General features: G+C 45.3%; 1 long non-coding RNA gene across 2 annotated transcripts; it reads right to left on the bottom strand.

Annotated features, from left to right (window-relative positions):
* Positions 1–912: 912 nt before the first annotated feature.
* Positions 913–19,959, bottom strand: LOC144313507 (uncharacterized). Of its 2 annotated transcripts, none has more exons than XR_013379152.1 (3): positions 19,845–19,959; positions 4,066–4,156; positions 913–1,390 (listed from the first exon to the last, which is right to left on the bottom strand). It is a non-coding gene; the product is annotated as an uncharacterized LOC144313507 (long non-coding RNA). The 2 variants fall into 2 exon arrangements; XR_013379151.1 differs by lacking the exon at positions 19,845–19,959 and adding an exon at positions 6,266–6,535.
* Between the last annotated feature and the right edge of the window lie 2,223 nt (positions 19,960–22,182).

Raw genomic sequence — 22,182 nt, 5'->3', positions numbered from 1 at the left:
GCTTCTCTTCACCTGCCCACCAAGGGGTCCTGGGCTCTGCCCTGGGCCACAGTGAGGGTGATGCCCAGAGCCTGGGGTGGGGCAGGGAGTGGGGGAGTGCTGCTGGGTGAGCAGGGCATCGAGGGCCCTTGCCATTTATGGAGCACCTGCTGGGGGAGTGGCAGGAAAACCATGGCTGAGACAGAACAACCTAGAGTCTAGACCCGGGCTTGCTTCTCAGACTGCCTTGGCTGTGTGCCCAGGGCAAGTCACTTACCCTCTCTGAGTGTCTGCATCTTCACCTGTAAAACGGGTACATATGGTAGTGCTTCTGTGAAGACGAGACGGTGCGTGTAAACTGCTTGGAGCCACGCCTGACTCCAGAGCGTGCGGGCCTTCCTAGCTGGCATTATCTCTGCACGCTGGGCCTGTGCTAAGAGCTTTGCTAAATCTCTTATTTTTACTATGTAATTTTCCATATGTACAACAGCGTCTGTATTGCATGCCTATCTGTCTACCTATCCATCTATCTATTATGCTATGAACCGTCAGGGTGCAGCAAACACCAGGGAACCGTGGTTTGAGATTATGTAAAGTGATGAATCACTAAATTCTACTCCTGATACCAATATCACACGCTATCTTAGCTAACTTGAATTTAAATAAACATTTGGAAAAAAAACATTACCAAGAGCAGGGGTACCCCTGGATCCCCTCACCCGCTGCATCCCCCACACCTACCTAGAGGTAATCACCGCCCATCATTTTACTGTTTTTATTTTTATGTTTTTGGAGGGAAATGTAGACTATTTTTATGACTTTGGGCAGAAAAGGAAGTATTGCCCAAGATACAAAGAGTGTGAAGCGTAAAGAAAGAATTGGTAAACTGGATTAATTTAAATAAGGACTTTCTATTCATCCAATGTCACTGTAAACAAACCAACTGGACCCATAAGCCATATGTGGGACCAGACATCATAGCATACACCATATATGATTCTATCCTAAATATACACAACTTCCCGAAAAGACTAAGAAACCAATAAAAGTCCGATAGAAAATTAGGTAAAAGACATGAATAGGTATTTCAAGAAGCCTGAATGGCTGATGATCATCGGAGAATACATGTGATGTGATTAGTAATCAGACAAATGCTGATTATAGAACATTGAGAATCCCCATCTTACACCTGCTGGGCGGAAGAAGGGAGGCTGGGGAACAATGGACCCCCTCCCACTTCCGCTGGGAGCAGAAACAATGGGGGCGCTTTGAAAGTCGATGTGGTGCTGTCTTGTAAAGTCAAACTGCACACACCTTCTAATTCCGCAGTTGTTCTTGGAGAAGAGGCCCCAGAGACTCCCCTGTACATGTGCCTCGGAGACTCGTACAAGGATGTTCACAGCAGCTTTGCCTGCAATAACAAAAACCCAGAGACAATCCAATCAATATTTCCGAGTAAGTGAATGGATCTCTTGAGTCCCTTCTGACTCCAGGCTAGAAGTGTCAGACCTCGCAGCAGTCCTCGCGACCAGTGATGCGGGCTGAATGGACTCCCCGGCAATGGACGGGGCTCCCTGCGGACCGGATCACTCACAGCAGCCCCAAGTGGCCCCTCGCTGAAGGGTTCGGTCTGAACATCAGTGCCCCCCAGCTTCTGGCTGGGATCAGGTGCCAAGCGCCCCAGGTGGGGACAGGGCTGGCCCAGCAGCTTCACCCGACAGGCCCATTTCCGGGGCCAGGAAAGAGGAGTGTGACCCTCCGCAGGACCTCAGAGACCCTCCCCCCAGCGCCCCATGTGCAGACGGCCACCCTGAAGCCAACAAGTCTTCAGGATAGAAGGTCACAGATTTCTAAGCTTCAGTCCCATAGTCTTCCCAACACCCCATGCCACCCCTCCAGGATCCCCCACCCCCCTCAGCAGGCTCAGAGGTCCCCAGGCAAGAATTTGTCCCTCACATGCACATTCCCAACAGACTGAGTTACAGTGATGGACAGCCACCCCCCCCTTGCTACCATCCCCCTCTCCCCCTCTGTCATCAGTGGCTGGAGCTGCTTCCCCACCTCCCTCCAGTTCATACCAAGAAGCTCTTGAGTAACAGCAGTGGAAGTCCCTTCTCTTTGGGGGGACACCGTGTTCTTCCACCTGCACCTCTGGAGGGCTTTTGGCCATCAGCCAAGCCAACTACCTTCTGCTTTGCTTGCAACATCCAGTAAACAAGGCTGAACCTCCTGAGCTGGGGGCAAGGACAGGGGCCCTTAGATGATGGCCAGGGTGGGGTCAGGGAGCAAGTTACCATCCTAGACTGGGTGTGGGGATAGGCTCCATCTCAATCACTCCAAGACGAGCTGCCTGGGCTCCAGGCACCAGGTCTCTGGTACGAACCCCCTCCCTTTCACCCTAGACCTCCCCAGCCAAAATCCCAAATCACTCATCTTACCCTAGGCTTTGCTGGGTGTGATCCTGAAGACAGCCCTACATGCACTCCACGCCCTAGACCTCTACTCAGACCAACAGTAATACCTGGGGAGAATACTGGCTTTGATGCCCCTGGGGGATGGATCACCCCACAGGCCTGATAAGGGAGGACAGCAAAGTCCCCAGACCTTCCCAAATGTCCTTCCTCAGGCAGTGAGCTTCATCCTGAGACCCCTGAGGGTAGCAAAGCTGCCTCTCACCCTCAGGAGCCTGGATCTGGGTTGAGATCTTTTGGGAACAGCATGGGAGGCTCAGGCTTTGGTATCAGGCGGGGATGGGCCTCATCAGTCGGGAGACCCTGGGTACGTCAGCTCCCCTTCTGGGCCTCGGTCCCCATTTGTAAAAGGGGATGACCCTGGTAGGATCAGATGCGATCGTGGTGAAGTGCCTGGCATGGCACCAGGTGTGCCGGAAGGGCTCCGTTTACAGACACACGGCAGAGACAGACACACCCTGGCTGGGATGAGCCAGAGGCCAGAGCCCTGCCCGTTCCCCACACAGGCTTCCTCAAGAGGGTGGAGTGAGGAGGGCGGCTCTATCACAACTTGCTGTGTGGCCCCAGGTAAGACTCTTCCAGCTTCTGAGCATCCGTGTCCAAATATGAACTTGATCTGGTGAGGATCTTTCAGCTCTATGATGCACCGATTGTATTCACACCCTGGCTGACTGTCTGTGCCTCAGTTTCTCCTCTGCCCAGAGGATGTGACCTGTTCTAAACTGTCTCATGAGCCACTTAACTCGAATGAAGAATTTATTCAACAGTGTGATCCCCTCTGCCAGGCCCCAGGCTGACCCCTCCCGCATCCGGCTGACTCTGAGCCTCCCTTGCTGTCTCACGCATGTGTCATGGTGTGGAGGGGCTGGTGCCGATCGGCTCCCTGCAGGAAACCACTGAATGTGCAGGTCATCCAGGCCATGCTCGGGGGATCCTGGGCCTGTGTCCTGGGTGCACTGGGGCTGCAGTCCTCCCCCCAGGTAGAGGGATGGAGGCCATGAACTTTGCCTAGACCTTCCCCGGCTTGGGAGGGCTGAACAGAGACAGGAACAGGGCCAGAGCTGCCTGGCCCTGAAAGCCCAACCGGTCCAGCACTTATTCCACTAAGTCAACAAGCTCAGCTGTCTTTCCTGTTCAGACAGCAAACCCCTGTCCCAACCCCTCAGAGCTTTGTGGCCAGGCCTGGGGGATGCCTGCTTGCTAGTGAGCACTCGTGGGTGCCTGGAGCTGCTAATCTCAGGTGCAGGGTAGGGTATCCCTGGGGCTCCGTGCATGTGTACACCTGGGCACATCCTTGCTACCTCTCTATCCAGGCTGCCCACTAGGAATATGTTCCCATGTGGGAGCCTCACTGGGAAGCCAGCAGGAGGGGCAGTGATGGTGATGGAGCCCCTACCAGGGCAGGTGCATTGGCATTGCAAAGTGATTCTCTCCACGACCCAGAGAGGAAGCTGGTGACACAGAGGGGGAAACAGACTCAGAGAGGGTGAGCAGTTTGCCTCTGTCACCCAGCCAGAGGTAGCAGATCTAGGATTCAAACCCAGGTCTACTCCAGAGTCCACACCTACCTAGCACTGCACAGCGCCCCATGACCTCAAGGCCACCCAGATCTCACCTGTGACATGACCCATCTCGCAGATGGTGAGTTTGCCAGCATCATGAAGGACATCCACCTGCACCATCCTCATCACTGCCCACAGCGTCACCTAGGGCGGGAAGCATCATATCTATTTAATAGATGAGGAGACCAAGTTTCAGTGAGGTGGGGGGATTTGCCCTAAGTCATCAGCTGGTTGTAAAGAGCAGAGCTGGGATGTGACCCTAGATCCATGCGAGGCCAAGCCTGGGATCACAGGGGCTTGTCCTCAGCTCTCTCTGCCACTTCTTGCTCTGTCGACCCCCAGCCCCTTCCACTGATGCCATCACTTCCCACCAGCCAACAGCCTTGGCATGCCTCTCTTCGGGCTCTGGGAGAGTGTCTGCAAAGTGTCAGCTACAATCCCTGCTACCCCAGAAACTCCCATCCTTTGGGAGGAGAGAAACCCATGGCATGATCAGCGTTAACTCCGCCAGGGAGGTGGGCTCTTCAGATTGCAGATGACAGTTCTTAGAGGGAGAGCAAACGCTTTGGATGGCAGAAGCTGGCTAGGAAGAAAATCCCCACAGGCTGGAGCCGCAGAGCGAGGCTCACACGATGGGATTTCATATGTAAATGTGAATTTAGCATGCAGTGCAAAGCTGAGCTGCGATGAGCAAAATAAATCAACCATCAGGTACAGGGGAGAGAGACAGGCCTGACATGAGAGCTGACAGGGAGCTCAGGATGAGCCCACGAGATGACATGTCTCTCATGTCACCTGTCCCTTCACTCCCCCACCCCCTCACCATTCCGTCCATTCCCAACCCAGGCTCTTCTGATGAGGCAGAGAATCCCCAGATCTGGCTAGCTCAATAAAAGCAACAATAATATTAGCAATAATGGAAATAATTCACATAATCTCTATCTTTACAGCAAACTTGCAAGTTTGGTACGGTTAGCAACATTTTATACAAGAGGAGGTTGCAGCTTAGAAGAGCTAAATAATATAGAACCAGTAAGTAGCAGGGCTGAGATTTGAACTTTACTTTATCTGACCCCAAAGCAAACACTCTTCTATGCACATCTTGCTCTCTTTTAGACCATGTTAATAGAGGTATGGAGTCTAGCAGAAGGGAGGTGAAAGTCCTATTCAACTGGGCCCAGACTCCTCTGTCATTCTGAGGAACCAATGGTAGAAGGTCATGGATAAACTTGTCTAAAAGCAGACCCTCCTGCCTGAGAGCTTGGGAACTAAGTCCCATGGGTTAATTAGTTCATTCATTAACTTAGTTTTATTAGGATCCCATTTGTGTTCCAGGCTCTCTTCTAGGCCCTGGAGACAGAGAAGTGAAAAAGGTTCACAACAAGGTTCACAACACGGCCTTGCTGTCACAAATTCGCACTCCAGTAGGGAACACGGATGATAAACAAATAAATATATACCAAGAAGTGATAAGTTCTATGAGGAAAAATAGTGAATAGAAAGGGACTAGGGATGACAGGTCCCAGGGAGCTGCAGATGTAAAGGCCCTGTGGTAGGAACAAGCTTGATGTGCTCAGGGAACAGCAGGGAGGCCAATGTGACTGGAACAAAGTGGGCAGTGGGGAGGGAGGCGGGAGATGAGACGTGAGGGGTTGACAGGAGAAAGATCACTTGGTCTAGAGGCCACGGTAGACTTTGGATTTTATTTTTAATGTTGAGGGGATCCATTGCAGAGTTTTGAATATGAGAGTGATATGATCTGGTCTATCCTAAAAATAACATCACTTTAGCTTCTGGATGGAGAAGTAGAATAGGGAGCAAGAGCAGAAGTGGGGGGATCAAGGAAGAGGGACCTCAGAGTTCATGTGCACCTGGGGGGCAGCTGGAGGATAGTGGGGAGAGGTGGCCACTCACTGAGAAATTATTGTAAGAATCCAGTGTTTCTCCAAAAAAGAAGAGGCAAAGTGAGCATGAATGCCGCCCTCAAACATCAGAAAGACTGTCACATGGATCAGGGGTCATTGTCCTTCTGTGTGGCCCAGATCAGAACCAGGCCCAGAGAGCGGGTGAAGCCACAGGACAGCTGGGAGGCTGACTCGAGGTGGAGCATGCTTCCTGGTGGAGACAGTGACCTCTCTGCCCCTGGAGGCACATAGCAGAGGTCAACCCTCACAGCTCCCCAGGTGCAGCAGAGAGAGATCAGCCTTTGCGATCAGAGAGCTGGACCCGAATCCTCCTACCTCCGCTTATTACCTGTGCTGCCTCCGGCCACTTCATTTTTCTGAGCTTGGTTTTCTCACCTAATAGTGTTACTCTAGGAGTTTAATGCAATCAGGTACATAAAGCACCCAGAACTGTGCCTGGCACAAAGGAGGTGCTCAGTAAATGTCAGCAATGATGATGATGATGATGACGGCAAAGGATGGTGGTGATGGTGATCATGATAATGGGGATGATAGGGATGGTGACGATGATGCAAATGATGATGATGATAGTGATGATTGTGATGAAAAGATCATGGTGAGAATGTGATGACAATGAGATGGTGATGGTGACAATGGGGATGCTGGTGATGGAGATGGTGGTGGTGATGATGGTGACAATGATGGTGATGATGCTGATGACAAGGGGAGCAATGGTCATGATGCTACCAATGGTGATGGTGATGAAGGTGACGAAGATGTGATCAGGGATGGCGTGTTATTGCGTGGGTTGGTGGTCGCTGTTGAAGAAGGAATTCAAGCTTCAGGCAAAGGAATGGACTAGAAGACCACTAAGCTATTTTCTAATCCTAAAATTTCACGAGGAGACACTTACAAGGTGGCTCATCACTGTCAGGCAGGACTCCCTCTGCCTGTTGACACCATCACTCCCTTTGTGGACTTCCTCCCCGGAATTTGTTAGCCCGAATGGAGCAGTAGAAGCACCCCCAGGCTCAGCTCTGGAACGGTGGGCCCTGCCCCAATTTGTGCTCAACCCTGTGCCTCCCACACTCTGGGTGGCTCTGGGAACCAGAGGGGGTCAAGATGCTCACCTCTGTGGACATTTCCCACTCTCCCACAGACAACGGTCATCCAGCTCAGGTTATGGTCAGAGACCCTGGGGGTCATAAAAAGCCTTAGATTCTCTGGGGCACCACCTTCTCCCATGAACAGACGAGACACAGTCCAGAAAAGGAGAATGACTTTCTTCAAGTTACAAGCAAAGTCCACGTCTCCTGATTTCCGGTTTAACTCTCTGCTTCACCATAGTTGATCTATGGACCCTATGTTCCCCCAAGTAATCGACACCAGCCCTCTGGGCCCCATTTTCCTGACAGTAAAACCCCTTCCTGCCACGTGAATCTGATCCAACATTTCCAGGTGCATAGTCTGGTAACCTAGGCCACCTTGAGCCCCCAAAGTATCACTTTATAATATAGATTATGTAGATAATTTATTTAGAGACTTCTTGCCTTCTGCTCATCTTAGCCCAGGTCCACTGTCTTTTACTCCAGTAGAAGCAGCTATGTCCTTACCGATTTCCTTGAGATTTCTGTGGGTTAGTCAGTTTTGCTTTCTCTCTGCCATCCTGGACTGTCCCCTGGTGTATCTTTTAGGAATTGCATTCCTAAAAGCTGCCAGAAATGGATGGGAACAAGAGTGCCTCAGACAAATGGAAGACCATTATTATTTTTCTCATTGAAGAGAATGTTGGACATAGAAGTTCCCATTATGCTATGTCAGCTCCACGTGTTTTTTTCAACGTCCCAGCCTTCTGTGGTTTTGCTTTACCTTCCACAGTGCATGGCCTCATCCTAAAGATGGCCCATTGACCCTATGATGGCTGCTGGATCTCCAGAAATTTCCGTAGCATTCCAGACAGGGAGGAAAAGCAAGGCAGAGGACAAAGGAGCAAAGAGGGTTCTGTGCGCTGCTCAGCTCTCATCAGAAAGCTTTTCTGGAAGCCACGCTTAACAATTCTATTCACATTACACTGGCCTTCCTGTCTGAAAGGAAGGGAGGGAGGGACTAGTCAATATACCCTTTTTTTTTTTTTACAAGACTGATTTACTTATTATTTTAGAAAGAGAGAAAGCATGAGCGGGAGGGGCAGAGGGAGAAGGAGAGAAAGAATCTCAAGCAGACCCTGCGCTGAGCAGAGACTCTTACGGGGCTTGATCTCACACCAATGAGATCACGATGGAAACAGAAACCAAGAGTCAGATGCCTAACCAACTGCGCCACCCAGGGGCCCCTCACAAATATAACTTTTAAGCAAAGCACCCATCCACCTCCAGCAGCCTTGTTATTCCTGCTACCAAAGAAGAGGAGACAGAGTTCTGAGTGACAACCTGCCACCTGGACCTCACCCAGCAACTAGAACATTTAAATAAGGACCTAGAGATGCCAAGACCAGAGCTCTGGCCCCAGAGCCGAATCCAGGAATTTTCCTCATGGGAAATGGAGGGGTAGAGAGCCTCTGATACCTTCCTCCATTTTAAAACAAATTAAAAGTCATATTTTAGCAATACGTGCTTACTGCAGAAAAAATTTTAACCATAAAGGAAAAATAAAAATCCCTTCTAATCCCCCACGCAGAGATAACATCTGTTGGAATTTTTGCATCCATCCTTCTGGGTTTTGTTTTTCCTATGCTCATATTAGCAAAATTAGAAATTTACTTGGTGTCCAGTTTTCTATGCTCCTTTTATTTCCTGACTTTACTTTTGTAAGCACTTTCCATCGTGCGTTGCATTTGAAGATCTCATTTTTAATGGCCACACAACAGTGCATCGTGTGGGCTGTCCCATAATTGACGCAGCTACTCCACCACTGTTAGGCAGCTAGATGACCTCCATCTCACTGATGCTGGATGCCCGACCCCAAACACAGAGCTTTGCCTCAATCTCTGATTACATCCTTATGGCAGATTTCCTGTCTTGCCAGATCTGAGGGTATGGAGATTTTTTTTTAAGATTTTATTTATTTATTCATGAGAGACACACAGAGAGAGAGGCAGAGAAACAGGCAGAGGGAGAAGCAGGCTTCCTGCAGGGAGCCCGACATGGGACTCGATCCCAAGACCCCAAGATCATGACCTGAGCCACAGGCAGACTCTCAACCACTGAACCACCCAGACATCCCGGGTATGGAGATTTTTAAGTCTTTCAATAGATATTGGGGAAACTGACCCCCTGGAAAGCTGGCCTAGGTTCATTTCTGAGCATCTTCAAATGGGCACCTGGCACTCCCCACTCACCTCTGCCCGACTCCCGCTTCAGCCTCCTCTCTCCTGTCTCTTGAAAATACAATGGAAAAGTTTATATTCTGAAATATCTAATCAGGTATTTATCTCTAAGTACTTTTAAAAAGTCAACATAATTACTCTAGTCCCATTAAGTTTAATTTGCAGTAAATTATGTATTTAGCATGAAGTTGGGGTTGCTTTGCTGGTTGCAGTGGAGCTAGGGTTTGGCTGTTTACAGTGGGAGCCGGTGATGACAGTGCAGGTTGGGGGGTTGGGCAGCCTGGGGGCGTTTCTTAAGGAGGTGGTATCCCCAGGGAGGGGGTGGGAGAGGACCCTCATGGCCTGGGAGGTAGAGAACTGCACCATTGCCCCAGCGGGTGTTCCAGGAGACTAGGAGAGGGAGGGAGGAGGGCAGCGGCTGTCTGGTTCACTGGATATACTGTGGTTCAAATCTTGGGGTATCTGTGGACCCTCCCATGTGGCTGTTGTACAGGTGGACTGTACAGGTGGGCTTGGGGCACAAGTCACACCGGGTCTAATCGCAGAGGCAGGCACAAGGATTTTAGTTCCTCTTCCAAAAGCCAAGAGGAGCAGTAGGAGGGATTTAGGCCAGAGTTTCCTGCTGGGAAACCCTGTAACAGCTCTGGGGGGATGGAAGGGAGGGGCATGCAGGATAGCAGGGCAATGAGGGAAGGGGTGATGCAGTCCCCCACGTAAGGGATGATGGTGGTGACAGCAGCTCTAGACTACCCACCCTGTGTCCCCTGAGCCAGCTCTGAGTTCACCTGCACCTGCGGTGGGCGGTTCCCAGAGCGCTGACCACTCCCCACTCAGGCCCCATTGGCTGTGCCCTGGGGGCTTGACCAGCCAGGGGCAGGGTAACCTAGAAGTACTAGAGAGTCACACTCCAGGGACGCCCCCCTCAACCAGGGAGGTATGGGCAGGGTTGGATACACGGATAAATACCCAGCTTCCCTCTGAGGGACAACTCTGAGGCACATTCTACACACTTCCTCAGAGGGTCCCAAGCAAGACTGAGCCCACAATGTAACCTGCTCTCTGATCCACCCTTTAGGGCTTTCTTCCTCTCGATCCCTGTCCCCTCCTCACTGTGCCTTCTGGGATCCAAATCCACGTAAGCCACCTGCACTTTTGGAGGAACCCAAACCCAGATAGCTCTGGATCTCTCCAGAAAAGCTGCAGCCGTATGGATAGAGTGGAGTGTTGGAGAGGTAGTGAGGACAGAGGGATAAGAGTGATGCGCAGGATGCAGGACTAGGAAGAGGGAGAGGTCAGCAGGCCCAAGATTGATCAGCAAGTGAATGGAGGTTCTTTCCTGTGTGTGTGCACGTGCGTGTGACCCCACCCCATTTCCATTACCCTAACAATATCTCTGTGATCTATTAATCAACAACCCCAGCCCCTTTCTGCCATATAGATCCATTTTGCATGCCCTAGAATTTCACATGCATGGAATCCCATGTTAGGTATCCTGGGCCTTTGCTCAACAAAATGTTTTTGAGATTAACCTGGGTGTATATTTGTTAGCAGTTTACCCTTGTTTATTGCTCAGTGTTTGTCTGCTATACCAGTTTGTTTATCCATTAACCTGTCAATGTAAAATTGAGTTAAATTCACTTTGGGACTATGATGAATAAAGTCGCTATTAAAATACTTATACAGTCTATTTATAAAACAAAGCTTTTATTATATTCTGGTGCTTAAAAGTGTAATTCCTAGATCATAGAGTAGGTGTATATTTTACACGACAACAAACTGACATGCTGTTTTCCAAAGTGACTGTATTATTCTGCATTCCTCCAGAAATGTATACAGTTTCCATTTGTTCCACATTCTGCATCAATACTTGATATTCTCAGTCTAATTTTACTGACAATGCAGATCCCTGGCAGCTAACAATGTTGAGCATTTTTTTCAGGTGTACTCTGGCCATTTGTATCATTTTTAATGAAGTGTATATTTAAGTCTTTTGCCCACTTTTTTGAGTTTTTTTTTTTCATGATTGATTCATTGGAGTTCTTTCTATATGCTGAGTATAAGTCCTTTGTCAGGTATAAGTATTGTGATTATTTTTTATTCCAATCTGTGGTTTGCCATTTCTTTTTCTGAATGATATCTTTTGAAGAATAAAATGTTCCTATGCTGAACTTCAATCTGTCATTTTTAATGGCTATCGTAGATAGTGTTTTTGTGAGTGCATCTTTAGAATCTTGGCCGAGGGGCCCCTGGGTGGCTCATTTGGTTAAGCATTGGACTCTAGATTTTGGCTCAGGTCATGACCGCAGGGTTCTGAGATCAAACCCCATGTTAGACTCTGAGCTGCGTGTGGGCTTTCTCTCTCCTTCTTCCTCTGTGCCCCCACCCCTGCTCATGCGCGCGCTCTCTCTCTCTCCCCACCGTCTCTTAAAAAAAAAAAAAGAATCTTGGTCCACATCCAAGATCACAAAGGTGTTTTCCTAAGATTATTCTCTTATTTTTCAGTTTTCATGTTTACGTCTGTTTTATCTCAAATTCCTTTCTATATAGAGCATGAGGTTAGAGTCCAGGTTCATCATTTTTCCATAGGGATACAGATGTTATATGCTTATTGTCTTGAAATCTACTTTCTCTGACATTATAACCACACCAGCTTTCTTAGGCTTAGCATATCTTTTTCCATTTTTTGCCATTCAGCCTCTTTGTATCTTTGTATTTCAAGTATGTATTTTGTAATCATCATTTATTTTTGAAAAGATGAACTTTTATACTGAACTTTAATTTGTCATTTTTTTAATTTTATTTATTTATTCATGAGAGACACAGAGAGAGAGAGAGAGAGAGGCAGAGAAACAAGCAGAGGGAGAAGAAGCAGGCTCCATGCAGGGAGCCCAATGTGGGACTTGATCCCGGGATTCTAGGATCACACCCTGGGCTGAAGGCAGCGCTAAACCACTGAGCCACCGGAGCTACCCCAATTTGTCATTTTTCATGGCTATTGTAGATAGCCATTCTCACACTAAAATATCTCTCAGTCTTGGACAACATATATATGTATGGCTTTATCTTGGGTCTCTCTATTGTATTTCATCAATCCATCTGTCTATTCTTGCTTTGCCTTGATTATTGTAGCTTCATAGTCTTAAACTCAGTTTTATTGCATTTATGTATAATTTTTAAGATAGTTCATTGATTTCTAAGAAAACAAAAACAGAAACCTGTACATTTAACACAGGTATGCGTGTTAAATCTACAGATCAGTTTAGGGAGGACTGACATCTCAGTCTTCTAATCCATGAACATGATATGTCCTTCTAAGTCTTCCTTAATTTTCCTATGAAATAATACACAGCCTTCAGTATAGAGGTTTTGCACATAAAAAATCCTTAAATATTATGTTTTTGATACTATTGAAATTGTATTGTGTCTTAATGTTTTTAAATAAGTGTGTTTTAAGTACAGAGCAGAATTCAGCAAGCTTCCTATAAAAAGCCATAGAGTAAGTGCCCCAGCATTTGCAGACCATACACTATCTGTCACAACTATTGAACTCTGCCCTGGTAACATGGAAGTAGTCGTGGACCACGTGTACACAAATGGGCTCTGGCTGTGATCCAACAAAAGTTGATTTATGGATGCTGAAATTTGATCTTTGTATAATTTTACATGTCACATTTTTAAAATTTCTTCCAACTATTTAAAAGTTTTAAGAAGCATCCTTAGCTCAAGGGCCATAAAGAACAGGTGACCAGGCAGATTTGGCTCATAGACTATAGTTTGCCAAAGTCTGGCATACAAAAATCAATTGATGTTTAGACTTTGATTCATATCAGCAACTTGTTAAATTTGCCCATAGTTTCTCATTTTGCTTGTAGTTGAATTCTGTGATTTGTTAAACTCACTAGTAGTATTTTGTAGATTCCTTAGGTTTTTCTATCAAACATTTGTGCCATCTGTGAATAATCAGAGGTTTAATTAACGTTTCCAAATTCCAAGCCTTTTATTTCTTTTTGCCTTATTGAACAAACTAGAACTTCCAGCATAATTTTGTGGGGTTTTTTAAAAAGATTTTATTTATTTATTCATGAGAGACAGAGAGAGAGAGAGGCAGAGACATAGGGAGAGGGAAAAAGCATGTTCCCTGCGGGGAGCCTGATGTGGGACTGGATCCTCAGACCCTGGGATTACGATCTGAGCCAAAAGCAGATGTTCAACCACTGAGCCACCCAGGTGTCCCTCCAGTATAATTTTGAATAGGAGTGATGACAATGCACATCTTGACTTGTTCCTGATGGGGGAATAGCTTCAGTTTTTTTTTGTTGTTGTTTTTTGTTTTTTATCACTATACCTGATGCTAGCTGCAGATCTTGCATAGAGATCCTTTATAAGATTTTTTTTTTAATTCCTTCTGTTTCTAGTTTGCTAAGTTTTTGGCACAAATGGGTGTTGATACTTTAGATAATTTCTTTTCATTTATCCAAATGATCATATGGCTTTTCTCTTTTGTTATGCTAATATGGTGAGTTATTTGGATTGATTTTCAGATGTTGAACCACTCCTACATCCTTGGGATAATTTCTACTTGGTCATGATGTAGTAACCTTTATATATATATTTCCAGATTTTTATGTGTTAATAATTTTTAGTGGCTTTGCATCTGTCTTGAGCTTTCTTTTAATGTCTTCGTCAGGATTTGATGTCAGGTTTATGCTGGCCTCAAAATGAATTATGAAATTATGAACTGTCCCTTCCTCTTCTATTATCTGAAATAATTTGTGGAAGGTTAATATTATTTATTTAAAAAATGCTGAATTAATCACCATTTGGGCCTGGAACTTTTTTTTGTGCAAAGGATTTTTAATTATGAATTCAATTTAAATATTAGATATAGGGCTATTCAGAGTTTCTATTTCTTCTTTCGTTAGTTTGGGAAGTTTTATATTTCAAAACATATTTTTGAGTTTGTCTAAGTTGTTGAATTTATTGGCATAAAGTTCATAACACTCTCTCATTAAGCTTTTAATACTTTCTATAGTGATGTCTCCACTGTTCTTGATATTGGTAATTTACATTTTCTGTTATTTTCCTCACGCTGTCTTAGTCAGTTTGAATTGACATAACAAACTACAATAAAGTGGATGGTTTAAACAACAAAAATTTATGTGTTACAGTTCTGGGGGCTGGGAGGTCCAAGACCAAGGTGCTGGCTAATAACCTCTGATTATTCACAGGTGGCACAAATGTTTGATAGAAAATCCTAAGGAATCTACAAAATACTACTAGTGAGTTTAACAAATCACAGAATTCAACTACAAGCAAAATGAGAAACTGGGCAAATTTAACAAGTTGCTGATATGGGTCAAAGTCTAATTTGGGCCCTTCCTTGTTTATAGACATCCTCCATCTACCATGTCCTCACATGGAGGAGAGACAATGAGCTCTTTGGTGTCTCTTTTCATAATGATGCTAATCTTATTGAATCAGGGCCCTACTTTTATGACCTCATTTCAAATCCCCTGCCTTCTTATAAGCCCCACTCTAGTACTGTCACATTGGGAATCAGGGCTTCAACACATGTATTTGTTGGGGGGGGGGGCACAATTCCATTCATGGCACATATCTTCTTGACAAATTGACCCTTTGAATATGTTTCTCTCTGTCTCTTATGTGCTTATTGTCTTGAAGTCTACTTTCTCTAACACTATAGCCACACCAGCTTTCTTAGGCTTAGCATATCTTTTTCCATTTTCTGCTATCAGCCTGTCAGTATCTTTGTATTTAGAGTATGTATTTTGTAATCATCGTTTATTTGGGCCTTGCTCTTTTTAATAATTTGAAAATCTATTTTATTTCAAGTACTGTGCCTGTGTTGACTTTATCATCTTTCCATTTGTTTTATATTGGCCCCATTTGTTGTTGGTTACTTTGTTTCTCCTTTCCTGTCTTCTTTTGGGTTAACTGGGAATTTTTTAGTATGCCTATCGAATCCCTTCATTGGTGTTCTAATTATCTTTCTTTGTGTTATTCTTTGTATTTTTGCTACTGATTACAATATGTTGTTTCCCTGGGGCTCATTGAAGTCTGCTCGCACATGTCTATTCAGTGGCCAGTATGCATCCCAAATTTATCACAGTCTAACTTAAGTTAATATATACTGCTTTATCTATGCAAAAAATTTATAACCATGCAATTCTGTTTATACTCACTCTCATTCATTGGCAGTTATTATCATTTATTTTACTTCTGCCTGTGTTGTAAACTCCACAATACATGATTATTATTTGTACTCTAAACCACTAACTAACTCTAACAGAATTAAAGAGAAAATCTTTCTTATATTTAACATTTTCAATACTTCTCCTTATTTCCCATAGACTTGAAATTTCATCAGATATTATTTCCTTTTAAACTGAAGAACTTCATTTAAAATATTTTGTAGTGTGGATCTTCTGGCAACAATATTATCTTTTATTCATCTGAAAATATTTCTAATTCACTTTATTTTTTTTAAGATTTTTATTTGTATTTATTCATGAGAGACATAGAGAGGCAGCGACACAGGCAGAGGGAGAAGCAGACTCCCTGAAGGTGGCCTGCAGGGAGCCTGATGTGGGACTTGATCCCAGAACCCTGGCACCATGACCTGAGCTGAAGGCAGACACTCAACCACTCAGCCACCTGGGTGCCCAAATTCACCTTAATTTTTTTTAATTTTTTTTTCTGCCTAATAAATAGTCTAGGTTAAAAGGGTTTTTTTCCCCAAAACCTTAAAGATGTTACATTGTCCTGAGGCTTTCACTTATCTGACATAGAATCAGCTTTCATTATCATTCTGGTTCCCCTATGTTAATTTGTATCTCCCTCTTGCCTCTGACCACCTTTCCAATCTTAATCTTTGGATTGTAGCAGTTTGACTATGCTGTGTCTAGACATGATTTTCTTTGTAAGTATCCTGCTTTGGATTTACTGAGCTTCCTGATCTAAATGATCACTGTGTTTTATCAACTTTTGAAAGTTTTTTTTTCTAATATTTACTCAAATATTTGCTGTTCAGTCCCAATATTTGCTTTCTCTCCTCTGAAAGGTCACTGAGGCTCTGTTTGTCTTCAATATTTTTTATACACACAGCTTCTCCTATTATTAACATCTTCTATTAGTATGGTACATTTGTTATTATTAATGAACTAGTAGTTACACATAATTACTAAATAAAGTCCATAGCTTATTCAGAGTTGCTTAATTTTGCCTGATATTCCTTTTCTGTTTCAGGAGCCCATCAGAATACCACATGACATTTAGCTGTCATGTCCCTTTAGGGCTTCTCTTGGTTATGACAGTTTCTCAGACCTTCTTCATTTTTTAAAAAGATTTTATTTATTTATTTGAGAAAGAGAGAGCATGAGCAGGGGGACGTGCAGAGGGAGAGAGAGAAGCAGACTCCCTGCTGAGCAGGCAGCCTGACTCCTGGCTCAATCCCAGGACTCTGAGATCATGACCCAAGCCAAAGGCAGACACTGAGCCAACTAAGCCACCCAGGTGACCCAGGCTTTCTTTAATTTTGATGACTTTGACAATTTTGAGGAGTACTAGTCAAGTATATTGTTGGATGGCCTTCTATTGGAATTTGCCTGATGCTTTTCTAATGATTAGACTAGGGGGTATGGGTTTGAGGAAGGAAGATTACAAGACAAATGTTGCTTATATCATATGAAGAGCACAACTATCAACATTACCTATAACGGTTGATTTGACCTTCATCACCTGACTGAGGTCATGTTTGCCAGGTTTTTCCTGTTCCTAACTGTTATGTTATTTCCCCCCACTCTTTCCATACTGTGCTCTTTGGAAGGACCTCACTATGAACAGCTCACACCTAAGGAGGAGGAGTTATGCTCCACCGCCTTAAGGTTGGAGAGTATCTAAACAAATTATGTAGAATTCTTCTGTTCAAGAGATTTGTCTCTTCTCCACAATTTATTATTATATCCAGTCATTTATTTATATCAGCATGGACTCATGGATATTTATCTTATACTTTAGGTGATAATCCAATATGACTTAATTTTATTATTCAAATTTTTCAAGCTTTGGCCATTTTTTTTCAGGCGAGTCATCTGCAAAGGCTAGCATATTCATTACAGTTACTACAAAGTTCTTGTCTGCTAATTCCAATGTCTGAGTCATCTGTGGATCTTTTTCACCAGCTGATTTTTCTCTTGACTTTGTGTTTGGTTTTCCTCTTTTCTCACATGTCTAGTCATTTGTCCTTATTTCATTTGTTGCTGATCTAAGGATGAATCCTCCTATCATGAGATGTAGTCTTTACTCCTAATGCTTGACTTTTCTGGGAACTTATTAGAATCCCATCACTCAGAACCAAAGTCAGACTCCAAATTGTGTTTCTCTTGCATTGAGCAGCTATTGTTTCTCATTTGGGTTCCTTTTTTTAAAGATTTTATTTATTTATTCATGAGAGACACAGAGAGAGGGAGAGGCAGAGACACAGGTAGAGAGAGAAGCAGGCTCCATGCAGGGAGCCTGATGTGGGACTCAATCCGGGACTCGATCCTGGGACTCCAGAATCACACCCTGGGCAGGTGCTTAACTTCTGAGCCATGCAGGCATCCCCCTCTCATTTGGGTTCTTAAAAGTCTTGCCTGTCCATGCAAGTTCAAGGATTTAAAGGGAGTTTATGCACAGAATTGGGAAATTTTACTCTATGGCCATCCTTTCAGAGATTTTGCTCCTCAATTTCCAGCCTCTTAGCAGGCCCAAACTGCATCTTCTAACTCCTTTAAATCATGAAGAATTTTGTCAAAGCTTTCTTTCATGGACAGTGGGGGTGCCCTCAGAAGGAAAATAATCTAACTGTGGGGAATCCCTAGGTGGCTCAGCAGTTTAGCACCTGCCTTCAGCCTAGGGCGTGATCCTGGGGTCCCAGGATTGAGTTCCATATCAAGCTCCCTAAATGGAGCCTGCTTCTCCCTCTACCTGTGTCTTTACCTCTCTCTCTCTCTCTCTCTCTCTCTCTCTCTGTCATTAATAAATAAAATCTTTAAAAAAAAAAAAAAAAGGAATCTAACTGTGGATGTCCCCCAGCACAGTTCCCTTCTATTAAGGGTTATAACCCCTTGGCTTCTGCAAAGTGTTTTAGTTGCTCTCCATTTCCTTCCAACAATAGTCTCTGAATTTTTAAAAACATTTTGTCTAGAGTTTACAAGTCATCCAATACAAGCTACTCTGCCAGTGTCAACATTCATAAGTTCAATATATTATTTTGATAGTCACCTTAAACCTATCTAAATCAAGACAAGGTAAAAATAAACCAACGTGATAGTATATATAAGCCAAGAGGCTGTCTCTGACCATTCTGTTGCTTTCTCTCTATGAGCCTCCATTTGTCTAGCTGTGGAAAGACTAATAATTCCCAGTTGATAGTTTATGGTGAAGGCTAGAGAACATGGTACACAGTAGACACTCACCAAATGTTACTCCTTTCCCTTCTCCCTTCAGTAGGGCTACCCAGATACCACTGCCTGGACACCAAGCCTTGGGCTGCTCCCGCCTCTCTCCTGCCTGCCTCTCCCAGCAACATCTAGCTTTTATGAGCTTCTGGTCTTGAAGTTGCTCTTGAAATCATCCCTGCTTGTAGGCCTCTTTGTCCTCTCCTCAGCTTTGTATTTCTAGCTCCTTGAAGGGGAAGATAACTATTTTGGGTATTCATGCATTCATTCAACTCATCCTACTGAGCACCTACTATGTTCAGAGCACTATCCTAAGGCCTGGGAGTCAGCAGTGAACGGAGAGAAGATATATTTGCCCTTATATTCAGTGGATGGGCAGACACTATACCAATAGATCAAATGCATTAGTGTGCAAGATGGTGATAAAAGCAACTGAGGGTAAGAAGCAGGGAGGGGAAGGTGAAGTGCAGAAATAAAGAGCCTACCATTTTAAATAGTGAGGTCAGGAGATGTGACATGTTGAAACAGACTGAAAACAGTGAACCACACAGATATTTTGGGGAGATCTGAGGCAAATGGAACAGCAAATGCAAAGGTCCTGGGGTGGGACAGTGGCTGGAGCAGAGGCATCAGATGGAGAGCAAGAAGAGATGGTTAATGAGGGTTCAGACTGCTAAGAGCTTGGTGGATCTGAGACCCACCTTCACCTTCTCCCAACATTTAAAAACAGGGAAAAAGAGGGGGGGATCAGCAGGAGACGCAGAACAGAGGCCAGTGAGGTAGGAGGAAAACTGAAGGGGAGTGACAAGGAGGCAAGAGCGCTCAGGTGCGTGCAAGGTGAGGACTGAGGCTCGCCCACCGGATTTGGTGAGGAGGACACCGGCCACCTGGACAAGAGCTGTTTAAGTGAACGGGTGTGGACTCAAGCCTGATCAAGCTCAAGAAAGGAGGTGAGGAACGCAATTGGAATGAGCGGAAAAGAATGAGGGGTCAAGAGAGGTTTATTTCTCTTCTAAATGAGAGAAATGTCTCTACTCTGCGTGCCAATGGAATGACAATTAAAAAAGGGAACATCCGATGATGCAGAAAGACACGGGGGACTTGAAGGAGCTGTATTCTCGAGTGCCCTCGGGTGTCCTTACCTCTTCTGTCACAGCACACCACTCTTCTGTTGGGGGGGCCACACCCTGCTTCCTTCAAGGACCCCGGATGAGACTGCCCCAGCCCTGACTTCAGCAGTGGGCACCTGAACAGATCTGACCAACAGGACTATAGCAGCCTCAGGCCTGTGATTGGCTAGAGGAGGGGTCCTGTGACCCGATCTGGGCCAATCAGAGTGAAGAGCATCTTCTCTGGGCCTTCTGAGGAACCCCTGAGAATTGGAGGCTCTCCTGCCGTAGTGGTGGCTGGGCTGGTAGAGGGCAACCAGCAGTGTCTGCAGCCAGAGCCTGCGTGGGTGCGGCTCCACCCGGCTGCCTGCCCTGGCATAGAACCTGCCACCAAGCTGGCTTATAAAGCCTGTGAATCAAAACAGGCTTTCTGGAGCCTCACTGCCCACAACCCTTGCCCATCTTCTGCTACATCATTCATCACTGTTTTAGTTCTTTATAGTCCTGATCGCTATCTGAAACATCCAATTATTCCATCTATTTACTCAAGTATTGTCTCCCCCCTCCATGGGGTCCTTGGTCTATCTTTTCTACTACTGTATCTCCAGGATCTAGACGTGTTCCTGGCATGGAGTGGGGCTCCAAATAAATATTAGTTGACTGAATAAATAAATACACGAAGATGTGCTTCGGCGGCATATTTATACTCAGCCACACCTCACTGATCCACAGGCAAGCAGCTGGCAGCTTCAGCCACTTGAATGCAACAAGAAAAACTCAAAAAGCCCTGGAATTATTAACATGCAAGTTACATGGGCCATGTCTGAAAGTACACGGTTTTTGTATTTGAAAAGGTGCTCCCTTTGTGTCCTCCCTCAGAGATCAGGGACTCCTATCCCAGACATGGTTCTAACATGCCTGGTGACCTGGTTCCCCTCCCAGAGTGGGTCAGAGGCATGATGCTGGGAGGGGGACGGCCAGGAGTAGAGACACTGACACTAGCAAGGAGAAACAACTGGAAGCCAGGAGACTGGAAGACGCTGGAGAGGAGTCACAAGAACTACAGGAGAGAATAGGCAAAGCCTTGAGTGTGGAATGATGGGTCGGCGGGGCAGGGGTGGGGGGTCCCTTGGACTGGAACATGGAAAATGGTGGATGACTAAAGGCATAGAGCAAAGTTTAAATTTTGCTCCATGCTCCCCATCCTAGAAACAGGACAATGTGAGCTATATTCATTTATTTTAAAAATAGATTGAGTCCATGCAGAAGAGTAAGCGGAAGACATCGTAATCACCCGTGCCCTTACTCAGAGAGATGCTCTGAGCAGTACATGCAGGTGTGGGCTCTGCATGATGGAACCCTGTGTCACGAAGTGTGCTGCACAACCATGACTTTTGTTGGCTGTGTAATATTCCAGCACAAGGTCGTACACTATTTCCCAAGACCATTTCCCTATTGGACAGTGTTTCCAAACATTGGTTATCACCGAGCACGCTGTAGTGAACATCCTTGGAAGACTGTGTGCTCAGCCCTGATTACGTTTCCTGACAACAGAATTGCTGGTTCAAAACTATGGGCATTTTTTAAATATTTATTTATTTATTTATTTATTTATTTATTTATTTGGGAGAAGCACAGTACGAGTCAGGGGCAGGGAGCAGAGGGAGAGGAAAGAACAGAGGGAGAGGGACAAGCAGACTCTGCTCACAGAGCCCAATACAGGGCTTGATCCCAGGACCCTGAGATCATGATCCGAGCTGAAGGCAGATACTTAACCAACTGAGACACCCAGGCACCCCAAGATCTTTTTTGTACATATTTTGAAGTTTACACACTCACAAATTGGGTATCGGTGACTTTTAGATGCTTAATCAATCAAACCTTGGCATTTAAAGAATGAAAGCTCATTATAGAAAAGCCCTTTGTGTAACTTCTCATCCCCAGATACTAACGTATGTCTGTGTGTGTGTGCACGTGTGCACACACATATGTCCAGCACTTCTCCCATGTACATGGCACATTTCCCATCCCCCATGTCACTAGTACTATTCAACTATCTTGGGAGCTATACAGGATGTGTAATGTCACTCCCATATTACAGATGAAGATACTGAGTCTCAGAGAGCTCGTGTGTAGGACAGTAAAAGGAACACAAGCAGGTACACCTGGGTTCAAATCCCAGCTCTGCTGCTGGGTGAGCTTGACCAGTCTAGTCTCTTGAGCTTCAGCCCTCTCGTGTATCAAATAAGGACAGAAACACCGGCCTCAGAGGGCAAGATGGAATGAGAGTGCAGATGGGAAGCGTCCGGTACAAGCTGGACACACGGTAGGTGCTCAAGCAGTGATATTTTGAGTCCTTATTAGGAAAGTC

Source organism: Canis aureus, chromosome 5, assembly GCF_053574225.1.
Source record: "Canis aureus isolate CA01 chromosome 5, VMU_Caureus_v.1.0, whole genome shotgun sequence".
NCBI lineage: Eukaryota > Metazoa > Chordata > Mammalia > Carnivora > Canidae > Canis > Canis aureus.
This window is presented reverse-complemented; position numbering and strand designations above follow the sequence as displayed.